The sequence below is a fragment of the Neophocaena asiaeorientalis genome, unplaced genomic scaffold (assembly GCF_003031525.2).
Source record: "Neophocaena asiaeorientalis asiaeorientalis breed wild unplaced genomic scaffold, Neophocaena_asiaeorientalis_V1.1 scaffold272, whole genome shotgun sequence".
Taxonomy (NCBI): Eukaryota; Metazoa; Chordata; class Mammalia; order Artiodactyla; family Phocoenidae; genus Neophocaena; species Neophocaena asiaeorientalis.
In genome coordinates, this window is record NW_020175403.1 from 565,382 (window position 1) to 589,562 (window position 24,181).

A 24,181-nucleotide genomic window follows, 5' to 3' on the forward strand; every position below is an offset into this window, starting at 1 on the left:
CCCGTGTCCCCTGCATCGGCAGGCGGACTCTCAACCACTGCGCCACCAGGGAAGCCCTACTTTGGATATTTTTAAAGGAACTATATTAACAAAAATTAATTTTACCTGCCTTTTTAAAAGCTTTTTTCTAAATGTGGCTGCTGAAAATTTAAAAAATTATATATTTAGATTGAATTATATTTCTATAGGACAGTGCTATGACCCAGATACACTTATGCCTTTTCTTTTTGACCCAGGGATACACAGGAAGGACATAACTTCTGGAAGAAATGATACTGAGGCAGGTTACTTTTTTTTTTTTTTGCGGTACGCGGGCTTCTCACTGCTGTGGCCTCTCCCGTTGCGGAGCACAGGCTCCGGACGCGCAGGCTCAGCGGCCATGGCTCACGGGTGCAGCCGCTCCGCGGCATGTGGGATCTTCCCGGACCGGGGCACGAACCCGTGTCCCCTGCATTGGCAGGCGGACTCTCAACCACTGCGCCACCAGGGAAGCCCCAAGGCAGGTTACATTTTTAATGTCAGAGTATTCCCATTAAATTTGTAAAATTTTTATATATCCAATTCTCAGAAGAGTAAACTCTGGATTTAGATATTATCGCTTGAAATATAGACACCATCATTGACTATCTGTATGATCTTGAACAAGTGTCTGAATCTCAGCTTTTTCCCCTCCCCCTCCAACCATAGGGGTGATATTATTACCTAGGTCCAGAATCTCAGATGTTCAAGAATACATTCTTTTACCTTTCCATAACTGAAATTAATTTCTATTATGAATGCTCAGTCCATCTATTGGTGAAAACAATCTCAGTCCTTTCAGGGTTCATGTTCCCCCATATATAAAAATGCACCCTTTCCTCTAAGTAGTACACAGGTAAGGGAGGAAGAGCATATGATCAGCTGGGTCATTCTCTTGCCTGTCTGGGGCTTAGATATCAAAGTTGCTGTTTCTTCCTCATCCCAATTGTAAGGGCTCTTCAGGCACCCTAGTTTTCTCTTCCGTGTAGACACACTTTAGGGTTTATGGAAAACAATCATCCAGTTACAAAACCTACCTTCTAGGTACATTAACAGGAATAAACAAGATGATCCATGTAAAGTGTTTAGCACAATGCCTAAACAAATTAAGCACCTAGTAAAGGTAATTATTATTATTAATATTGTTGATGCTGTTGCTCTTGTTCTCAGCCAGTGCATGTTGGGTTTCCAGAGATCTGGTTGCCAGAAAAGAGGTGGGTGAGGTTACCATTTTCTTTTGCTCCTTTTTTAGTATTGAGAGTGAGGAGAGAAACTGGATACACTGGGGGTAAACAAAGCAAAACAAAACATTGGTCTCCAGTTACTCTTTGTGCTGTTCAAGAGATTAGCAGCTAGGACTGGTGCTGGGAAGACACGTGAGCATGTGTTTGTAGTGGATTAAAAACTGTAGATCTTCTAAAGTTGAAGGGAATCATTTAATGGTAGAAATAACAATGGCATAAATAGTTATTAAGCATCTCTGACATGCCAAGAATGTGATAAGTGATGTGGAGGATACAAAGGATGTGAAAGTCATAGTCCATGCATTTGAAGAATTTATAGTTGCATAAATGAAAAATACGTATTGAATTTCTAAAATGAGAGATGATAATGGGTTGGAAGGCTGACCATTTCTGCATGGTTTCATATAGTGATGACACTTTGGTGGGGATGTCAAAACTCAGGGCTAATGATAAAACTTTGGATAAAGAAACTCAATTTGTTAGTGTACTTTGAGCTAATAGAGATGTCAGAAACTTATTCTTTCTAACCAAACTCAAAGGAAGCTAATGGATAATTAGAATGTTGATGTATTAATGTACAGTGGGGAATATTCTTTTCAAGTGAGGAGAATGCTTGTGTAAAATTTACTGATGGCTAATATCCAGTAGAAGATAAAATGAATTTTTTTTCAATTCATTAATATTCATTTTATTGATACATTCATTTTGTCATCTGGTTGGTACTAGATGACACTAAAGTTTTACTTTAAATGTATAACAGAATTCTTTCACATCAAAAGTTTTATCTACTAATTACACTTTTAAATATGCAGATTGAGAAGAGACTTCTCATGTTAAGATTTTAATAGTTAAAATATCACAGATCAACATGAGGGAAGCCAGTGTTTTGCAAGAGGATGGTTTGAAAACCGCTGCTACAAATTTGAATGCCTTCTTATCTTGGTGCTTGTCTTATGCACTTGCATTTATTAAGGGGTTAAGACTTGATCTAATCTTTGAATGAGGTGTTAGATTTGGATTAGAATAAAAATAGGGCATAAAACCTGGAGAGTGAGTAAAGTGTAGGAGAAAGATGTGCAGACAGACCTTTACTAGAATGCAGAGGATAATCAAGTTAGACTAAAGAGAGAATGTGTTTTTTGGAGACTAGATTTGATAGGCAACATGACCCTACTGTATCATATTAAATTGCACAGTGGATGAGAGTATGATATTTGTTGGAAAAACCTAAACTAAAAGGCTTATAAATCTCTTAACAAGAATATTGGTCTATGTGTCTGTTTTTGTGCCAGTAACATACTGTTTTGATTACTGTAGCTTTATAGTATAGTCTGAAGTCAGGGAGCATTATTCCTCCAGGTTTGTTCTTCTTTCTCAAGATTGTTTTGGCTATTTGGTGTCATTTGAGAGATTATCATACTAAGTGAAGTAAGGCAGACAGAGAAAGACCAATATCATATGATATCACTTATATGTGGAATCTAAAAAAATGATACATATGAACTTATTTACAAAACAGAAATAGATTCACAGACATAGAAAACAAACTTATGGTTACCAAAGGGGAAGGAGGGTGAGGGATAAATTAGGAGTTTGGGATTAACATATATGTATTGCTGTATATAAAATAGGTAAACAACAAGGCCTTACTGTATAGCACAGGGAACTATATTCAAAACTTATAATAAACCATAATGGAATAGAATCTAAAAAAGAATATATATATATATACACACACACACACAGACATATATATGTATACAATGGAAGCACTTTTCTGTACACCTGAAAATAACACAACATTGTAAATCAACTATACTTCAATTAAAAAAAAGAATATTGAAATTTGGAGTGATAACTTCCACTTAACAATTGGATGTTGCTAAGATGCTAAGTATGACATATCATGTAATAAAATTTATTTGAATTTTTCTACTCCATGAATTTCATTTTCAAAATGTTAACGATTTGGATGATAAAGGGGGCTTACTTTGTATTTACCTTCTGTCAGCACTTGTTAAAAGTCACTTTACAAGCAGTTCTTTGAAACATTATTTGGAGAATCAGCTATTCTGAACTATGATGTGAACTATGAATGTGTCTGGTTTTAAACCACCTTTGCCTCTCAAAGCTGTTTTTTTAGATGATAATTTAATAGATAGGCTCTTTGAGGCAAAAAGTAGCATAACACATATAATGCAGTGTTATTATCAAAGCTTCTTTCAATATTTCTTCCCCTATCTCCACTAAATCTTATTTAATAACATCAAATTGAGTTATAGAATATATTAGAACTGTAAGGGATCTTGCTTCACATGGTTGCAATCTCTTTGTTTCTCTGGAATCCTCTAAGATATTTGTTGGAAAAACCTAAACTAAAAGGCTTATAAATCTCTTAACAAGAATATTGGTCTATGTGTCTGTTTTTGTGCCAGTAACATACTGTTTTGATTACTGTAGCTTTATAGTATAGTCTGAAGTCAGGGAGCATTATTCCTCCAGGTTTGTTCTTCTTTCTCAAGATTGTTTTGGCTATTTGGTGTCATTTGAGAGATTATCATACTAAGTGAAGTAAGGCAGACAGAGAAAGACCAATATCATATGATATCACTTATATGTGGAATCTAAAAAAATGATACATATGAACTTATTTACAAAACAGAAATAGATTCACAGACATAGAAAACAAACTTATGGTTACCAAAGGGGAAGGAGGGTGAGGGATAAATTAGGAGTTTGGGATTAACATATATGTATTGCTGTATATAAAATAGGTAAACAACAAGGCCTTACTGTATAGCACAGGGAACTATATTCAAAACTTATAATAAACCATAATGGAATAGAATCTAAAAAAGAATATATATATATATACACACACACACACAGACATATATATGTATACAATGGAAGCACTTTTCTGTACACCTGAAAATAACACAACATTGTAAATCAACTATACTTCAATTAAAAAAAAGAATATTGAAATTTGGAGTGATAACTTCCACTTAACAATTGGATGTTGCTAAGATGCTAAGTATGACATATCATGTAATAAAATTTATTTGAATTTTTCTACTCCATGAATTTCATTTTCAAAATGTTAACGATTTGGATGATAAAGGGGGCTTACTTTGTATTTACCTTCTGTCAGCACTTGTTAAAAGTCACTTTACAAGCAGTTCTTTGAAACATTATTTGGAGAATCAGCTATTCTGAACTATGATGTGAACTATGAATGTGTCTGGTTTTAAACCACCTTTGCCTCTCAAAGCTGTTTTTTTAGATGATAATTTAATAGATAGGCTCTTTGAGGCAAAAAGTAGCATAACACATATAATGCAGTGTTATTATCAAAGCTTCTTTCAATATTTCTTCCCCTATCTCCACTAAATCTTATTTAATAACATCAAATTGAGTTATAGAATATATTAGAACTGTAAGGGATCTTGCTTCACATGGTTGCAATCTCTTTGTTTCTCTGGAATCCTCTAAGGGATTGGAGGAAATATAATTCATAGTAGTCTTTTTTTTCTAGGTGGTTCCTAGGGACTAGCCCAACCTTATAACCTGGCCAAGATTGCAACGTTCTGCTCTGTATCTACAGTCAAGCCTTCTTGTGTTCTTCTGACATCTTGTTTGCTTCACATGGTGAAGCAAAACATGCTTTCTTTATTTGATCCCTTTTTGTTAATTTTGATACTCAGTTTCATAGCATTTATCCTCCCACAAATGAATAGAATATGGCAAATTTATTTTTGTATCATGAATTTGGTGAATGTAGCAATGCTAGTTCCCACCTTCACTGTGTATTCATCAGTGAGATGCTTAATTGGGTGTGTTGACTTGGCTAGGCCACAGTATCCAGATGTTCAATGTTCAATAGATAAAACACTAGTCTAGATGTTGCTGTGAAGGTATTTTATGATAAGATTAACATATAAATCAGTAGACTTTGGGGAAAGCAAATTACTCTCCCATAATGTGGGTGGCCCTCACCTCATCACAGTTGAAGGCCTTAAGAGAAAAAGACCAACTTCCCTGAGGAAGAGGGAATTCTGCCTGCAGGCTGCCTTCAGGCTCAAGCTGCAACATCACCTCTTTATTGGGTCTGCAGCATGCAGACCTAGACTGGCACAAATCAAGTCTTGCAGATTTTGTGCTTGCCAGCCTCCATAATTGTGTGATACAATTTCTTTTCTTTTTTTCTTTTTTTTAACATCTTTATTTCAGTATAATGCTTTACAATGGTGTGTTAGTTTCTGCTGTGTAACAAAGTGAATCAGCTATATGTATACATATATCCCCATATCTCCTCCCTCTTGTGTCTCCCTCCCACCCTCCCTATCCCACCCTCCCTATCCCACCCCTTTAGGTGGACACAAAGCATAGAGCTGATCTCCCTGTGCTATGCGGCTGCTTCCCACTAGCTATCTATTTTACATTTGGTAGTGTATGTGTCCATACCACTCTCTCACTTTGTCCCAGCTTACCCTTCCCCCTGCCCCGTGTCCTCAAGTCCATTCTCTACATCTGTGTTTTTATCCCTGTCCTGCCCCTAGGTTCTTCAGAACCACTTTTTTTTTTTTAGGTTCCATATATATGTGGAATATGAGGAATATAAATTCCTCTCTGTCATTCCCTATCTATCTATCTACCTATTTATTTATGTAGATCTAGATCTATAGTTTCTCAGGAGAATCCTGACTAATATAATCAGTCAATCAGGATTAAGGCTCTACTTCTGGCCAAAATTCATTTAAAATCCTAGAGTTAGAGTTTAAAGTGAACGTGAAAGACTAGAGTCACATTTTGTAGATGAATGAATCAGTCTTCATAAGTAAAGAGAAGAAAGATAGAAGTCCAAAAACAAGGAAATAATTTACTCAATGATTTTATTTTTGTCCAGTAGCTCAATCCTTCAAATAGAAGGGGATTTCACTGTATCAGAGATTAGTTACCATTGGGAGCGGATCCAGGTTTTGCTCGTATAGTTTAGGGAGCTGTATTTAAGAAGAGAATATAAAAGTACTACTACCAAATTAGGTATGGAAGTGAATATTTAGGTTGAGAAGAGGAATCACAACAATTTACAAAAGTTTAAAAGCTGAAAAATACTGCAAACATAACAAAATCCACAAAGAAAACGTACACTTTTTATTAACTAATTGCCTGATATACCTGTACATTACTCCCGCCCAGTAGTTTTTTTTGTGTGTGTGGTACGCGGGCCTCTCACTGTTGTGGCCTCTCCCGTTGCGGAGCACAGGCTTTGGACGCGCAGGCTCAGCGGCCATGCCTCACGGGCCCAGCCGCTCCGCGGCATGTGGGATCTTCCCGGACCGGGGCACGAACCTGTGTCCCCTGCATCGGCAGGCGGACTCTCAATCAATGCGCCACCATGGAAGCCCCACCCCAGTAGTTTTTTGGTGTATATTATTGATTATCATTTGAGAATATACAGATAATTTAGTCCATAAATTCCACACTACCAACAAACTTCCATGCCAGACACTGTAAGATACATTCACATGGAGATGGGACTTTGACTTGCACCTTCCTGTCATGATGGGTGAACATACCTAGTCTTTATTGGAAAGACTTTATTGAAAGTCTTTCCTTTCCTGAGATGGCTGGTAATCACTTAACTATACATCCATGTGATTGTAAGCCATATAAATATATCCTGCAAAGCTCAAACTAAATGTGTCCATACTTACCTCTCCTTACCAGAGTCTAAAAACCCCACAGCCACTCCTTCACCACCCAACTCAAGGGGACATGTGATGGAAGGGAATTCAGAGAAAGAGACAAAGGACCTTAAGATAAGGTATCCTCATTTTGTGATTTTTACAGAAACATACAATTATGTGAACACGACCTTGGAAGGGCCCTGGGTGAATGAGAGCCCCAAAGTTTAAGCCTCTGGCTACCATGGTTACGTGAAAGTCTTCTCTTTTCCCACTTCCAAATAAGTTTTCAAAGAATCACTTATTCATGTAAATTTATTAATATGTTTTTGTGCTACTGGGATTAATGTGTGAAATTTTCCATAATTAACTGTAAATATTTATACTGTGAATTTGGGAGCTACATATGAATGGGAAATGAAATATCTTTAAATCATAAATTTACAATGAAGGTATTAGAACAGTGTAATTGAATCTTGTTTATAATTATAGTAGATGTACAATAATAGCTGTTTTTTTTTTTTTAATGGCCTTTTTTTTTTTATCCCCAGAAGGGCAGAGGGAAGGAACAAGAAAAAAGTAAAACAGACCAGCTTTTATCATGGGAGGCTGACTTCAAAATCAAAATATGTTCTGGAGCCATTCATAGTTAGAACTGATTTCAAAATAAAATTACCATTGGCTTTCAAGTGGAAATTACAGGGAGAAAATGTTAATAAAAATGTAATGGTTATAATGGCAACTCTAATGATGATGATGTTATGTACGTGTGGTTAGATGAATGATTATATAATCTGTGACACTTTTTTTTTTAGTCCATAGAGGTAGATTAAAATTGGTACTTATGGGATCATAATTTATTCACATCTCCCTAGCTCATTAAAATTACTTTGTCATTATGTCTAAATTCTCATCTTGTGATAGGGCCACGCACATAACGGCACAGAGAATTGGACTGACGGGAACTTTCAGTCAGTTCCAATTCTGCTTTAATTATTCATGGGACTAAAGACTCTCTCTATAAAATCAGTTATTTGGCATCTTCTCATTGATTCTGAAAGAGGTTTATACATGAATATGCAAAGGAATCTGTGGCAGGCTGGTGCATTGGTGGCCTCTCAATGCTAAAGCCTTTGCGTAGCCCCTTCCACAAGGACTCTGGGCATGACCTCCTAACTGGCTGTAGTCAAAGGACATTAACAAATGTGACATAAGCAAGGCTTGTTGAGAGCATACACATTCAAGTTGTCCTCTTAGAAAACTCCATCATGGAACACAGATATCATAGCGTGAGGAAGTCCAGGCTATGTTGCTATAGAGAGAGCCTTGTGGAATGGTCATGGAGGATGAGACACCAATTCTTCTGGGTGAAAGAAAACCAAGGTGCCCTAGACAAGTTTCCAGTTGAATGTCACCATATAAGAGACCTCAGGTGACACTACAAAGACTAGAAGCACACAATCAACCCACAAAAAATGTGAAAATAGTACATCATTGTAGTTTTTTTTTTTTTAACATTGTTATTGGAGTATAATTGCTCTACAATGGTGTGTTAGTTTTTGCTTCATAACAAAGTGAATCAGCCATACATATACATATATCACCATATCTCATCCCTTTTGCATCTCCCTCCCACTCTCCCTATCCCACCCCTCTAGGTGGTCACAAAGCCCTGAGCTGATCTCCCTGTGCTATGTGGCTGCTTCCCACTAGCTGTCAGTTTTGCATTTGGTAGTGTATATATGTCCGTGCCACTCTCTCACTTCGTCCCAGCTTACCCTTCACCCTCCCCATGTCCTCAAGTCCATTCTCTACATCTGCATCTTTATTCCTGTCCTGCCCCTAGGTTCTTCAAAACCCCTTTTTTTTTTTTTTGGATTCCATACATATGTGTTAGCATACAGTATTTGTTTTTCTCTTTCTGACTTCCTTCACTCTGTATGACAGACTCTAGGTCCATCCACCTCACTACAAATAACTCAATTTCCTCTCTTTTTATGGCTGAGTAATGTTCCATTATATATATATGTGCCACATATTCTTTATCCATTCATCTGTTGATGGACACTTATGTTGCTTCCATGTCCTGGCTATAGTAAATAGAGCTGCAATGAACATTGTGGTACATGACTCTTTTTGAATTATGGTTTTCTCAGGGTATATGCCCAGTAGTGGGATTGTTGGGTCGTATGGTAGTTCTATTTGTAGTTTTTTAAGGAACCTCCATACTGTTCTCCATAGTGGCTGTATCAATTTACATTCCCACCAACAGTGCAAGAGGGTTCCCTTTTCTCCACACCCTCTCCAGCATTTATTGTTTGTAGATTTTTGGATGATGGCCATTCTGACTGGTGTGAGCTGATACCTCATTGTAGTTTTGATTTGCATTTCTCTAATGATTAGTGATGTTGAGCATCCTTTCATTTGTTTGTTGGTGATCTGTAAATCTTCTTTGGAGAAATGTCTGTTTAGACCTTCTACCTATTTTTGGATTCGGTTATTTGTTTCTTTGAGCTGCATGAGCTGCTGTAAATTTTGGAGATTAATCCTTTGTCAGTTGCTTCGTTTGCAAATATTTTCTCCCATTCTGAGGGTTGTCTTTTTTATGGTTTCCTTTGCCGTGCAAAAGCTTTTAAGTTTCATTAGGTCCCATTTGTTTATTTCTGTTTTTATTTCCATTTCTCTGGGAAGTGGGTCAAAAAGGATCTTGCTGTGATTTATGTCATAGAGCGTTCTGCCTCTGTTTTCCTCTAAGAGTTTGATAGTGTCTGGCCTTACATTTAGGTCTCTAATCCATTTTGAGTTTATTTTTGTGTATGATGTTAGGGAGGGCTCTAATTTCATTCTTTTACATGTAGCTTTCCAGTTTTCCCAGCACCACTTATTGAAGAGGCTGTCTTTTCTCCATTGTATATTCTTGCCTCCTTTATCAAAAATAAGGTGACCATATGTGTATGGGTTTATCTCTGGGCTTTCTATCCTGTTCCATTTGTCTGTATTTCTGTTTTTGTGCCAGTACCATACTGTCCTGATTACTGTAGCTTTGTGGTATAGTTTGAAGTCTGGGAGCCTGATTCCTCCAGCTCCGTTTTTCGTTCTTAAATTGCTTTGGCTATTCGGGGTCTTTTGTGTTTCCATACAAATGGTGAATTTTTTTGTTCTAGTTCTGTGAAAAATGCCATTGGTAATTTGATAGGGATTGCATTGAATCTATAGATTGCTTTGGGTAGTATAATCATTTTCACAATGTTGATTCTTCCAATCCAAGAACACGGTATATCTCTCCATCTGTTTGTATCATCTTTAATTTCTTTCATCACTGTCTTATAGTTTTTGGCATACAGGTCTTTTGTCTGCTTAGGTACGTTTATTCCTAGGTATTTTATTCTTTTTGTTGCAATGGTAAATGGGAGTGATTCCTAAATTTCTATTTCAGAATTTTCATCATTAGTATATAGGAATGCAAGGGATTTCTGTGCATTAATTTTGTATCCTGCTACTCTACCAAATTCATTGATTAACTCTAGTAGTTTTCTGGTAACATCTTTAGGATTCTTTATGTATAGTGTCATGTCATCTGCAAACAGTGACAACTTTACTTCTTTTCCAATTTGGATTCCTTTCACTTCTTTTTCTTCCCTGATTGCTGTGGTTAAAACTTCCAAAACTATGTTGAATATTAGTGGTGATAGTGGGCAGCCTTGTCTTGTTCCTGATCTTAGAGGAAATGGTTTCAGTTTTTACCATTGAGAATGATGTTGGCTGTGGGTTTGTCATATATGACCTTTATTATGTTGAGGTTAGTTCCCTCTATGACTACTTTCTGAAGGATTTTTATCATAAATCAGTGTTGAATTTTGTTGAAAGCTTTTTCTGCATCTATTGAGATGATCATATGGTTTTTATCCTTCAATTTGTTAATATGGTGTATCACATATGTGTTAACGTCCCCTACTATGATTGTGTTACTGTCAATATCCCCTTTTATGGCTGTTAGCATTTGCCTTATGTATTGAGGTGCTCCTGTGTTGGGTGCATAAATATTTGCAATTGTTATATCTTCTTCTTGTATTGATCCCTTGATCATTATGTAGTGTCCTTCTTTGTCTCTTGTAATAGTCTTTATTTTAAGGTCTATTTTGTCTGATATGAGCATTGCTACTCCAGCTTTCTTTTGATTTCCATTTGCATGGCATATCTTTTTCCATCCCCTCACTTTCAATCTGTACATGTCCCTAGGTCTGAAGTGGGTCTCCTGTAGACAGCATATGTACGGGTCTTGTTTTTGTATACATTCAGCCAGTCTACGTCTTTTGGTTTGACCATTTAATCCATTTACAAATAAGGTAGTTATAGATATGTATGTTCCTATTGCCATTTTCTCAATTATTTTGGGTTTGTTATTGTAGGTCTTTTCCTTCTCTTGTGTTTCCTGCCTAGAGAAGCTCCTGTAGCTTTTGTTGTAAACCTGGTTTGTTGGTGGTGAATTCTGTTAGCTTTTGCTTATCTGTAAAGGTTTTAATTTCTCCGTCGGATCTGAATGAGATCCTTGCTGGGTAGAGTAATCTTGGTTGTAGGTTTCTCCCTTTCATCACTTTAAATATGTTCTGCCAGTCCCTTCTGGCTTGCAGAGTTTCTGCTGAAAGATCAGCTGTTAACATTATGGAGGTTCCCTTGTATGTTATTTGTTGGTTTTCCCTTGCTGCTTTCAATATTTTTTCTTTGTATTTAATTTTTGATAGTTTGATTAATATGTGTCTTGGCATGTTTCTCCTTGGATTTGTCCTGTATGGGAGTGTCTGCACCTCCTGGACTTGATTGACTATTTCCTTTCCCATATTAGGGACGTTTTCAACAATAATCTCTTCAAATATTTTCCCAGTCCCTCTCTTTTCCTCTTCTTCTTTTGGGATGCGTATAATTTGAATGTTGGAGTGTTTAATGTTGTCCCAGAGGTCTCTGAGACTGTCCTCTCTTCATTCTTTTTTCTTTATTCTGGTCTGTGGTAGTTATTTCCCCTACTTTATCTTCCAGGCCACTTATCCATTCTTCTGCCTCAGTTATTCTGCTATTGATTCCTTCTAGAGAATTTTAAATCTCATTTGTTGTGTTGTTCATCATTGTTTATTTGCTTTTTAGTTCCATTGGGTCCTTGTTAAACGTTTCTTGTATTTTCTCCATTCTATTTCCAAGATTTTGGATCATCTTTACTATCATTATTCTGAATTCTTTTTCAGGTATACTGCCTATTTCCTCTTCATTTGTTTGGTCTAGTGGGTTTTTGCCTTGCTCCTTCATCTGCTGTGTGTTTCTGTGTCTTCTCATTTTGCTTAACTTACTGTGTTTGGGGTCTCCTTTTTGCAGGCTGCAGGTTCATATTTCCTGTTGTTTTTGGTGTCTGCCCCCACTGGCTAAGGGTGGTTCAGTGTGTTGTGTAAGCTTCCTGGTGAAGGGCACTGGTGCCTGTGTTCTCGTGCATAAGGCTGGATCTTGTCTTTCTAGTGGGCAGGACCATCACTGTAGTTTTAAACCGGTAAGTGTAGGTTTGTAGAGCAACAGTAGATAATGAAAACAGGACTATAGAAAGATTTTAAATTTATTTTTATGTTTTTAGCCACGCTGTGAGGCTTGTGGGATTTTAGTTCCATGACCAGGGATTGAACCTGGGCCCTCAGCAGTGAGAGCATGGGGTCCTAACCTCTGGACCACCAGGTAATTCCCAAGAAAGATTTTTTAAAACCATCTTACCTGTGTATGAAAATCTAAAAGTGGTTTGAATGAGAATTATAGAGCTGTATTAAGCTGAATGTCCATAAATATGACATTTATTCAGCCCTTTACATATTCAGCCTTATAATTTTAAAAGCAAGTATTTATTAAGTGCTTACTATATGTTAGTCATTATACTAAACAGTTTACATTTATTAATTTTTAAAATCCATACAATAACCCTATGGAGTAAGCACTATATTTGTCCCCATTTTACAGATGAGGAAGCTGAGACTTAAAGACAGTAAGTATTTTGCCTAAAGTTATACAGCTACCATACAGTGCGTGAAAGGTATACGAAAGAATTATAAAATGCAGTCTGTATAAGCAATGTAATGTGCAGTCTGCAGAAAGGTCTACACCCTTGACATTATTAGAAGAAGAGATAATATTTTATCATATTAAACAGTGTGGTATTTGTTAAACAATCTTAGTATTTTGAATCAAATTGACACAGATTTAAATGGTGGCTCTACCACCAGCTTTGTGACCCTAAATAATTTACGTAAACTCTGAGCCTGTTTTCTTATCTATAGCCTGGAAATTAAAAACATCTCTCTTCCATGGTTATTGTGAGTGTAACCTGGGCAGTAGAGCCAGGTTGTATCTACTTCTGTTGATTGTGCTCATCTCTTTCCAAATTGTGTTCAGGGACTTGGCGTTGGTAGCTTACAATCAGTTTTGGTGGGAGTATTAACAGTATGAAAATGTTAAAACCTCATTAGCCAAAGACTTCTAGCCTGTAGTCTGACAAAATCCAATTTACTGACTAATGCACAGCAAGGTAGCACTCTGAGAAACTCTGTTGGAGCCCACCCTGGACAAGGGGGTGGAGAGAATGGCGTTAAGTGTTGGGTTCCTGCCAGAGGATCCTGAGGGTAGGGGAGGTCCATTCTGGTTTGGTTGCTGTTTCTCAGACAAGATTAGGAGGAATGGGGATTAACTAAGGGTTGTGTGCTGCCAAGAGGATAGGAAAGTTTAGCATCTAATTGGAAACAACAAGGGGCATCTGGGAGTGTCATTGGTAAGAAAGCAGCAATCACTCATAAAGGGGATTGTTATGACACTTTACAGCCACATAACCTTGGGAGAAGCAATTTGTTCTGTTAACTTTGCAGCTGACTTTATATGTTTGTCTTTTTAGCTTGTTTAACAGCAAGGCTGCTTTTTGTTTTTCAGTGCAAGTTTATTTTTACTCTTACTGTCTCAGAAAGTCTTTCAGAAATCAGCAAACACTACAAATCAGGGCTTTTAATTTTTCTTGGAACCCCAGTTGTTAAACGTTTACTAGTGTATCACTACTTGTTTGTTCTCATATTTCTGTCCTTGTGAGAGATTCGTCTCCATTTAAAACTCAATGAACACAGTCAAGTCCCTAATGTATAAAAGTCTAATATCCTCCCCAGGTATTTCTTAGAATCCTCAGGGAATGCTTTGTTTCACAAATCCAGCCTTAAGTATCTATCTTTGGATTATTTACTCATTTCAGGGTTTCCCTGAGAGTGTGTGAAGATTCTTGTCATAACTGCCTGGCTAAAAAGTGCTTAACAAAACATTTCCTCTCAGAACATAGAAAGCCTTTCTTCCAAGAAAAACAATTCTGTTTTTCACTTTTGTTTATAAAAGTTTCTTAAAATCACTAAAAAATTCCAGATTTTCTAGCTTCAACAAATTGGCACAGTGACAATATATGTGAAAATGGGAACGATTGGGTTCTGCTCCTCTGCTTTTGTCCTCCTACTTCTCTAACTGTACAAAGTGAATACATGTTAGTCCACCTGGGTAATATTTTAGGTAATATTGTTGGGGAAATGACCATATATTTACCCATGAAGTGCATTTGTTTGAAGATGTAAATGCAATTTTAAGGCAAAATATGAACATCTACTAGAGAACTTTTCAAGCATGATGTTTCAAAATGTGAAATTATTCCTGTTCTTTTCCTCTAAAATATTATATTTTGGAAGGAATACAAGTTGTCTCTATAACGGATGGAAACTAAGGTAAAGAGGAACTATGACTCAAAATGAGAGATGCACAGACTACTGGAGTTGAGAGGGATCTTAGAGATCATCTTAAAATATTTGGATTTAAAGCTGCTTGAGAATCTGAAGCTGTGGATCTTCTTCCCAGAAAAATACCTATGCCCTAGCGTGTGCATATGTACATACCACCATCACAGAATTTCAGTGTTCTTTGATCCCTTCCAAGCCCAACAATGTATTCCAATCTAAGGGGAACATCTGGATCTAGTCTGTCCATTTTCCTTTCTTTTATTCAAAAAGTTATCAAGCCAAGGTGACATTCTGAAGTAGTAATAGGTCTAGGATTACAGATTACAAGCAATAACTCTTGCCTTAATTGTCGGCCACCCATGTCTTCTCTAAACTCCTTTTTCCTCTACCACCATCTGGAGGTGACTTATTTACTCAGGTTCTAAGTCTGGTGACTGAAAATGAGTTTGAATAGGCCATACAGTATGGTGGTTCAAAGTACAGGCTTTGGAGTTGGGGCAGCCTAGGCTCAAGGCATGGTTTTGCTACAGACTTTAGGTACAGTTCAACCTTTCTAAGCTTCAATTTCTTCACTGTAATATGGGGAATATAATCGAAGAATCGTAAAGATGAAATGAAGATAATATGTATGAAGTACTTAGTTTTTCTGTCCTCAAAAATTGGAGAGACGGAGGCACAGAGAACCACAACTCACTGGAGCAGAAACCCATGAGCAAAAACCTCCATGGGGATCAGTATGGGCTGAGAAAACCTAAACCGTAACTGACAAGTTGCTGGAGGCCCAGACAAAGCTGAGAGCTATGGCCTCCAGAGGGGCATGGCCACACTTCTGTGAGATTTGCCTCCAAAAGCTCTACCAGGTTCTCACAGTGAAATTAAAGAAAAATCCCATTTTGAAACATACCATATCATTCCATTCTTCTTAACAAGGCCTGCCCTGTAACCTTAATTCTCTACTGGATCTAAGAAGAGTTGATTTTCAGTTGGTTCAGCTTCACGCTTGCTGTTATGATGGAGTGATGACCTCAAGCTTTTTACATGCTGTACCGTAAACCAGAAGCCCTATACAAGTCTTTTTGTGGACATGTTTTTATTTCTCTTGGGTAAATACTTAGAAGTAGAATTGCTTCTTTTTAGTGTTTCTTTCGTTAGCAATGAAGAATTATGACTACATTCAAGTACTATATTTCATGTTTTTCTTCAAATCCATCAAGTAAATGTGAATGTATGTTTGGACAATGGTTCTTTAAAAAACATGGCACTGTGTTGCTGTCAGCTTTGAGATGTGCTGCTAGAAATTTACTATTGTAGAGAGAAGTTCTCACCAAAGAAACTTTACTGAATTTTTTTTTTTTATGCTTTATCAAGAAAACCCTTCTGTCCTTGGTGATATGCTAGTCATTACTGGGGGTTGTTTCTCCCTGCCCCTCCATGTCTATCCTTCCAAGAAGGGTAGAGAAGTCTTAGGGTCCTAAGATCTGGGCTTTGACTGTAGTATATAAAGGGAGTTACTAGGAGCAGAGATTGAACCCATCTAGCACCTCAGCCCTAGGCTGATGAGCAGGTCAGGGTACCCCACCACATAGATATGAGTGCAGCATCCTGCCTAAACACCACAGGGGATATTTCCAGGACCCTGGTAAAGCTCTAGGGAATACCTGAAAACTGATGGGGCTGGGGGAGGGCCTCAATAACCCATGATTTAGGGATAGGATTGGGGCCTACGTTTGCATCCAAGCTGGTGACAAAGGGGAGATATGCCTGTTACAAAAGTAGTAATGATAAATAAAACAAATGTAGCAAATTATTTATATTAGAAAAGTTAACCTTATATTAACATTATTCAAGTTATCATTTTAATGTCACTTTTACTTGTTTTTATTCTACTATTTTTCTGAGAAGAAGAGGTGTAGATCAGAGTGTCTTTGGGGATAATTTTGAATATTCATTAATGAGAATTTTTATATTTTGCAGTTTTGTTTGCATAATAATCTAAAATTTTAATATAAGCAAAAATAAATATAATCTGGATCATCTGTTGAACATTTACAACTGAGAATGGCTCCATGATTCCTGTGGAGTGTGCATTTATGTTTATGACTTACATTTTATCCAGTGAAGGCCAAATGACATTGTGATGTGCTGTATGGATTGCATTTTCAGACTAGCTTAAGTTGAGAAAACTGACTAGAGAATTGAATCTTCTATGGCATGTGATAGTATCATAATAACATTGCAAAAAGTAATATAAATATCTCTAAGTTATTCACCCACCCAACTTGGAGAATTCTGTTAGTATTAAGAGTAATATAAAAAAGGCTTTTTAATTAAATAGAGCTTTTTACTTTTCAGTGTTGAATGTTGGCTAATGGTAACTGATTGATTCATCAAAAAATGATGGATAGTTTAAATGAAATATATTATTAAAAATAATGGCAGAGCACAGAGGGTTTTTAGGGCAGTGAAAATAATCTGTATGATACTAAAATGATGGATATATGTCATTATACATCTGTCTAAGCCCACAGAATATACAACACCAAGAGTGAAACTTAGGGTAAACTATGGAGTTTGGGTGATTATGATATGTCAGTGTATTAATAGATTCATCCTTGGTAAGAAATGTCCCATTCTGGTGAGTAATGTTGACAATGGCAGAGGCTATGCATGTGTGGGGACAGGAGGTATATGAGAAATCTCTGTACTTCCCTCCTAATTTTGTTGTAAACCTAAAACTGGTCTAAAAAAAAAAGTATTAAAATAAGTTTAAATCCCCCCTCCCCAAATGAGGGATCATCATGCTTAAAATAAGAAGAATCAAGTTGAACATTAGTTATCTATTGCTGCATAACAAATTACCACAAACTTAGTGACTTTAAACAACCCATATTATTGTCTCAGAGTTTCTATGGGTTGGGAGTCTGAGCATGTCTTTGAGGTGTCCTCTGCTTAGGGTTTCACAAGGCTTTAGTCAGGGCTTCTATGCTTGTCTATGTTCTCATCTGAAGGCTTGAGTGGGGAAGAGTCTGCTTCCAGGCTCTTGCAGGTTGTACACAGAGTTCATTTAATTGCAACTGTGGGAGTCACGGCAACTCGCTTCTTTGAAGTCAGCAGTAGAGACAAAGAATCTCTAGCAATATGGACTCCTATATGACGTACTATAATTGTGGGAGTGACAGCCCATCACTTTTGCTACATTCTGTTGGTTAGAAGAGAGTTACAGGTCCCACAACAATCAAGGGGAGGGGATTATACAAGGATGTAAATATCAGGAGGCAAGTATCTGAGGCCGCTTACAAGACTGTCTAGCCCACAATAAATGAAGTGTAAGACTTGTAAATAATCTACTATTAACCCCAACAGTTGTCAATTATGTTCAACAAAGCAATGTCATCTATCATACAAAACTGATATAATTAATAATGAAAATAGTTTCACAGTGGTAAATCAGGATAGTTTTTCTTCTTTAAAGAGGAATCTATAAATTACCTAGCATACCCTGAAGAAACCATTGTTTTCTTCAGAAGGAACAGTTCTGTTATCAGGATGGTCTATATAGTTATTCTTTAACACCTATATAAAAGTATTAGCTCCCTATGGCTGCTGTAACAGCCAAGTATGACCAACTTGGTGGCTTAACAACCAAGTATGACCAACTTGGTGGCTTAAAACAACAGGAATTTATTCTCTCAAAGTCCTGGAAGGAGGCTGGAAATCTGAAAAGAAGGTGTCAGTAGGGCTGTGCTCTCTCTGAAGGCTCTAGCGTAGGATCCTTCCTTACCTCCTCCTAGATTCTGGTGGTTGCTGGAAATCCTTGGCATCCCTTGGCTTATAGATGCATTGCTCCAATCTCTGCCTCTTTTGTCACCTAGCATTTTCCCTGGGTGTCTCTGTGTATCTTCTTTTCCTGCGAGGACACTGGTCACATTGGATTAAGGGGCCACTCTACTACAGTATGACCTAAATTTAACATCACTAAATTCATCTGTAACAACCTTAGTTCTAAATAAGGTCATATTCTGAGGTGCTGGGAAGGATATGAAGGAGGGCACTATTAAACTCAGATAACCCCTCTAGTTTAGTAGCACCATGTGGTAGACAGTTTTGAAATAACTGTCCATGATCCCCACCTCCTTTTATTCACTTCCTGTATAAGCCACTCATCTTTTGTGTGAGCTGGATCTAGTGGCTTTCTTCTAATACATAGAATAGTCAAAAGAGATGGGATGTCATTCTGAGATTAGTAAAGTAAAAGTGATCTCCGTCTTGCTTGTGAACTCTTTGGTTCTACCCTCAGCTTACTCTGATGAAGCAAGCTGTCATGTTGTGAGCGACCCCATGGAGACGCCTGTGTGGTAAAGAAGTGACGGTGGCATATGGTCAACAGTCAGTGAGAAACTGAGGCCCTTAACCCACCAACCAGAGAGGAATTGAATCCTGCCAACAGCCAGTGGAGTGAGCTTAGAAATAGTTCCACTACCAGTCAGATTTTAAGATGACTGTAAACCCAGCTGACCGTTTGACTGCAGCCTCCAGAGATGATCCTCTTGAGAGGTCCAGAGCCGAGGGTCCAGTTAAGATATGCCTAGATTCCTAACCTGGAGCAACAGTGAGATAATACTATTGTTTTATGGCAGTACATTAGCCAATAATTTGTTACATTTCAACAGATAACAAATATTCACCTTTTAAGTTTTTCTTCTGTATCATTCTCAACAAATATTACAAAACTTGAGGATAAGTTTTGCATTTTCTTTTATTTAAAAAAAGTCAAGCAAGTACAGTCTAGTGTAGCTTAATATAGCATAGTACTAACAGTGTCACTGTAAACTTTCTATGGATGATATAATACTGTCAGTGAAATTCTTGCCTGCTATGAACTCTGAAGAAAATCTTAGAGATTTGATCATTAAGGTTTAATTAGAGTTGATGGGATGAATTATTATATCAACAACATAATTATGCTGCGTGTTTGTTTTTAACTGAAGCGCTGGTGATTTTGTTCTGGACCTTTGAAATAAATGGAAATTTATTTTGGTTTGGCAGTTTAGATTAGTTGGATATGGTTTTATTATTTTCTTCTGAAGGTTGGGTTTATAATGATAAGGCAGTTAGCCATTTGACATACCACTTTCCTGTTTCTGTTTATTCTGAAAGAACTAGAAAAGCTAATTTTTTAGCCAAGAAAAATAAATATTTCTGGGGGCTTCCCTGGTGGCGCAGTGGTTGAGAATCTGCCTGCTAATGCAGGGGACACGGGTTCGAGCCCTGGTCTGGGAGGATCCCACATGCCACGGAGCAACTAGGCCCATGAGCCACAACTACTGAGCCTGTGCGTCTGGAGCCTGTGCTCCGCAACGAGAGGCTGCGATAGTGAGAGGCCCGCGCACCGCGATGAAAAGTGGCCCCCGCTTGCCACAACTAGAGAAAGCCCTCACACAGAAACAAAGACCCAACACAGCAAAAATCAATAAATTAATTAATAAACTCCTCCCCCCAACATCTTCTTTAATATATATATATATATATATTTCCGGCTTTAGCCCAAAGGCTACATAAACCAGCAGCATAAAGCCTTGAGAAAAGGAGAAATGGGTATAAATGAGCTCCATTTTCATTGTCTTTAATTATTCCATTGATATTAATACCTTTGAAAGTATACACAATGGTAATGAATATGGTGGGATACAAGGATGTTGAAAAAAATTTTAAAGAAATTTTATTGTAATTTTCCATTAATTAGATCATTAAAACTAACTGTGCTATCAATTTTCCATTTAAGTAATAAAGCATTGATTATTTAATTTTGAAAAATTTTAAGCATTTCTTTGGCCAATTAATTCAGATTTTTATAAATAGTTTATTCTGAACATCTCTTTAAACAAGCCTGTGCAACATTATTAGCTCAATTACCTGGTTTAGTATTGAACTTGAATAGATTATCAACCCAAGGATTGGGGTCTTTTTTTCTTGCTTTAAGTCTCCAAGTTTTGGGATGATTTGTCACAGAGCATTAAATTCTTACCACAGTTATTGATTTCCCCTCAGCGTAAAGATGCAGATATCTGACAGGAAAGGATGACCTCTGGTCTACCTAGATTATAGTAGGTCCTCAAAAATATTAATTGAATTAATTAATAAATACATAATGAAAGCAGTTAAAAATACAGCCCTAGAATTTAGCTAAGATTTCAGAAATGAATTAGTATTCTGATGATCAGAAAAATATTTTTATATTGTTAAAACATTTAGCCTCATGGCATGGAAGGAGATGCATAGAATATGTTGAATAATAGGACAAGGCTATAACTCCCACCATAAAGCAGAGATACTTATTCCCACAGTAATATTATGAGAAGAAAATAAGAAATAAAGGCATTTGATTTTTGGCAGAGAGATGGTTAATTTTATATGTCAACTTGGCTAGGCTATAGTATATGGTGATTTAATCAGACATAGTCTAGGTGCTGGGAAGGCATTTTATAGATGTAGTTAACATCTATAATTAGTTGACTTTAAGTAATGTCGGTGGGCCTCATCCAATTAAAGACCATAAGAGCAAAACCTGAGATTTTCTAAAACAGAATTTCTGTTCAAGAATGTATCAACTTCTGTCTGAGTTTCCAGACTGCTGGCCTTCAGATTTCACATTTACCAAACCCCTCGATCATATGAGCCAATTCCATACAATCTCTCTCTCTCTCTCTCTCTCCAGACACACACACACACACACACACACACACTCTCCCCACTATGGTTCTTCTCTGCAGAACCCTGACTGATACAGAGGGTACCGCTCAGTGAGTATGGATGTGTTCCCCTGCATTTTCCCAGCCTTCCTTAGTTTGATGCCAAGTGATCAGACTGGACAATAGGCTGTGAGCAGTAGTGACTATGTCATATTTCATTAAAGCCACTGAGGAGCCAGGATGCCTTCTTCTCTCCCATCCCAGACTGGGGGAAACTTGGAAACTATGTGCTCGAATAATATACCTATACCTTAAAAGAAGGCAGCCAACTAGTATTGGGCTGTGATATGAACAAAATTAAATCTCTGTTGTGTTAAGTAATTGAGATTTCAAATTTTGTTATTTCATCAGAGTTTATCCTACCTTGAATAATACACTATCTAAACAGAAAAAAAAATCAGGTCATGGGCATATTAATCAGAATTCTTTAGGTTGTAAGTGAATGAAAATCCATCTCAATCCATTTTTAAAAAAGAAAAGGAATTGAATGGTTTATATAACTGAATGGTCCAAGAGTAGGTCTTCAGAGTTAGTCATAGCTAAATCCAAAGAATCAAAAACTGTCATCAGGATTTGGGTCTCACTCTTAGCCTAATGTACACTTTTACTCTTCTTTTGTACCAACACAGTCTACAGGATGATTCTGATTCACCTGACTGGGTTATGTCCCTTACTCTGAACCATTCACTGTGAATGGGTCATGCAATAAACTCAATGGTCAAGTTTACTCATATTCTTATTCTTAGAAATGGGGTGATTGGGGGACAGGTAAGATCAACCCCACTCATGTCACAAGGACTGAAGATAGGGTAGGGGAGATTCTCCAAAGGAAAACTGGGCTGCTGTGACCAGAGTGGAAAGGAAGTCAGGCAGGCAAAAACAATAGAGTTCCATTGTAGGGGAGTAGAAGTCTTTATGTCTCATGTATTTCAAGAAGGGAAGCTGGGTTGCATATATAGAAACACAAACGTGTTTGCTGATCATGTTTTTTAAAATTGAAGTATTGTGGTCAACAAGTGGTAAGCTGGCTGTGTAACTGACAATAGGGAGAGTAGCTATTGCAATGTGATAATTCACTTTAATCAAAGATAAAAGAGATAATTTGTCCCATCACATCAAGACCATGTATATCAATAATACATCTATCAGTGTACAGAAGATGTCACATCTGATTGAAAGCAATTGAAGTGATATTACATCTCTCAAGAAATAAAAGCCAAGGGCAGGCTATTCCATATTGAAATCACACCACAATTATTCATTATTTAGATAATAATGACACATTTAGAACTTGTTCAGGGAGCAATTAACAAGCTGACTGTCTGTTCAGCCACATCCTAATCTATTTTATATGTGAATAAAACTAGTCAAGTAGAAAACTGTGATTCAAATAGAAAGCTCCTTGTTTCTCAGTTATATTATTTATATGTGATAAGTTGCTAGATGACTTAAGGTAATTATTGATTGTATAGAGATTATAAAGCACATATATAGGGGTGTATGTGTATCCATCCATTATTGACCTAGTTTTGTGATATATATATATATATATATTCATAATTAATAAGTATAAATAAAACTGAATATAAGCACAATTATAAATCTTTTGTATATATAATAGCACACTGAATATTTGCTAAAGATTTTAAAATTTTATGTAAGAAATTATTCTCTCATTTAAGAAGTTTAGAGAACTGTTTAATCAGCAATTGGAATTGGGTGCCATGAAGTAGAAAAAGTGTTCAAATAACTTTTTTCCCCTTCCTTTCCCTTTGCTTTTTCTTTTTTTAAACAAAGAAATTGACTATAAATATAGAAAGTAAGAGTCTAGTAAAAGACTGAAAGAACAGTGAAATTTGGTACATGTTAATTTCTTGCCAAGTTTCAGGATTATGTTCCTGAATTTTAATGGGCATGACAAAACTGGAGTTGGTAGGATCAAGGTCTCATAGAAGTTTGGAAATCAACAGAAATTTGGTAAATATTGCAATATATAACAAAATGGAGACATAAATATAACAAATTATAAATAAAAGTTAAAAAAGCAGCTGCTTTCAAAACAAACCATAAGCCAAAGCTATGAAAAACTTGCACTAATAGAGAATTCTTTTCCTGAATTACTTTCTCCAAGAAATTTGCTGTGATGTTTTGATCTGCTGTGGCAGATTCTTTCCCAAGTTTTGTAATCAGTCTCACTGCACCTCTATTCAAAGTATGTTGATCTAAGTACCTGCACTGTCCTGGGCATATTACAGGCATTTTTTTTTTTTTTTTTTTTTGCGGTACGTGGCCTCTCACCGTTGTGGCCTCTCCCGTTGCGGAGCACAGGTTCCGGACGCGCAGGCTCAGCTGCCATGGCTCACGGGCCCAGCTGCTCCGCGGCATGTGGGATCTTCCCGGACCAGGGCACGAACCCGTGTGCCCTGCATCGGCAGGCGGACTCTCAACCACTGCGCCACCAGGGAAGCCCTACAGGCATTTCTTAAACTCACAGAGTTTAGGAAACTTTCTTGAAGAAGTGAGAAGACACTTATATGTGGAACCTAAAATAAATAAATAAATCTCGTAGTTACAGAGAACAGATAGGTGGTTGCCAGAGGCGGTGGGTAGGGGTGGGTGAAATGAGTGAAGGGAGTCAAAAGGTACAAACTTCAAGTTATAGAATAAATGTCATGGAGATGTAATGTACAACATGG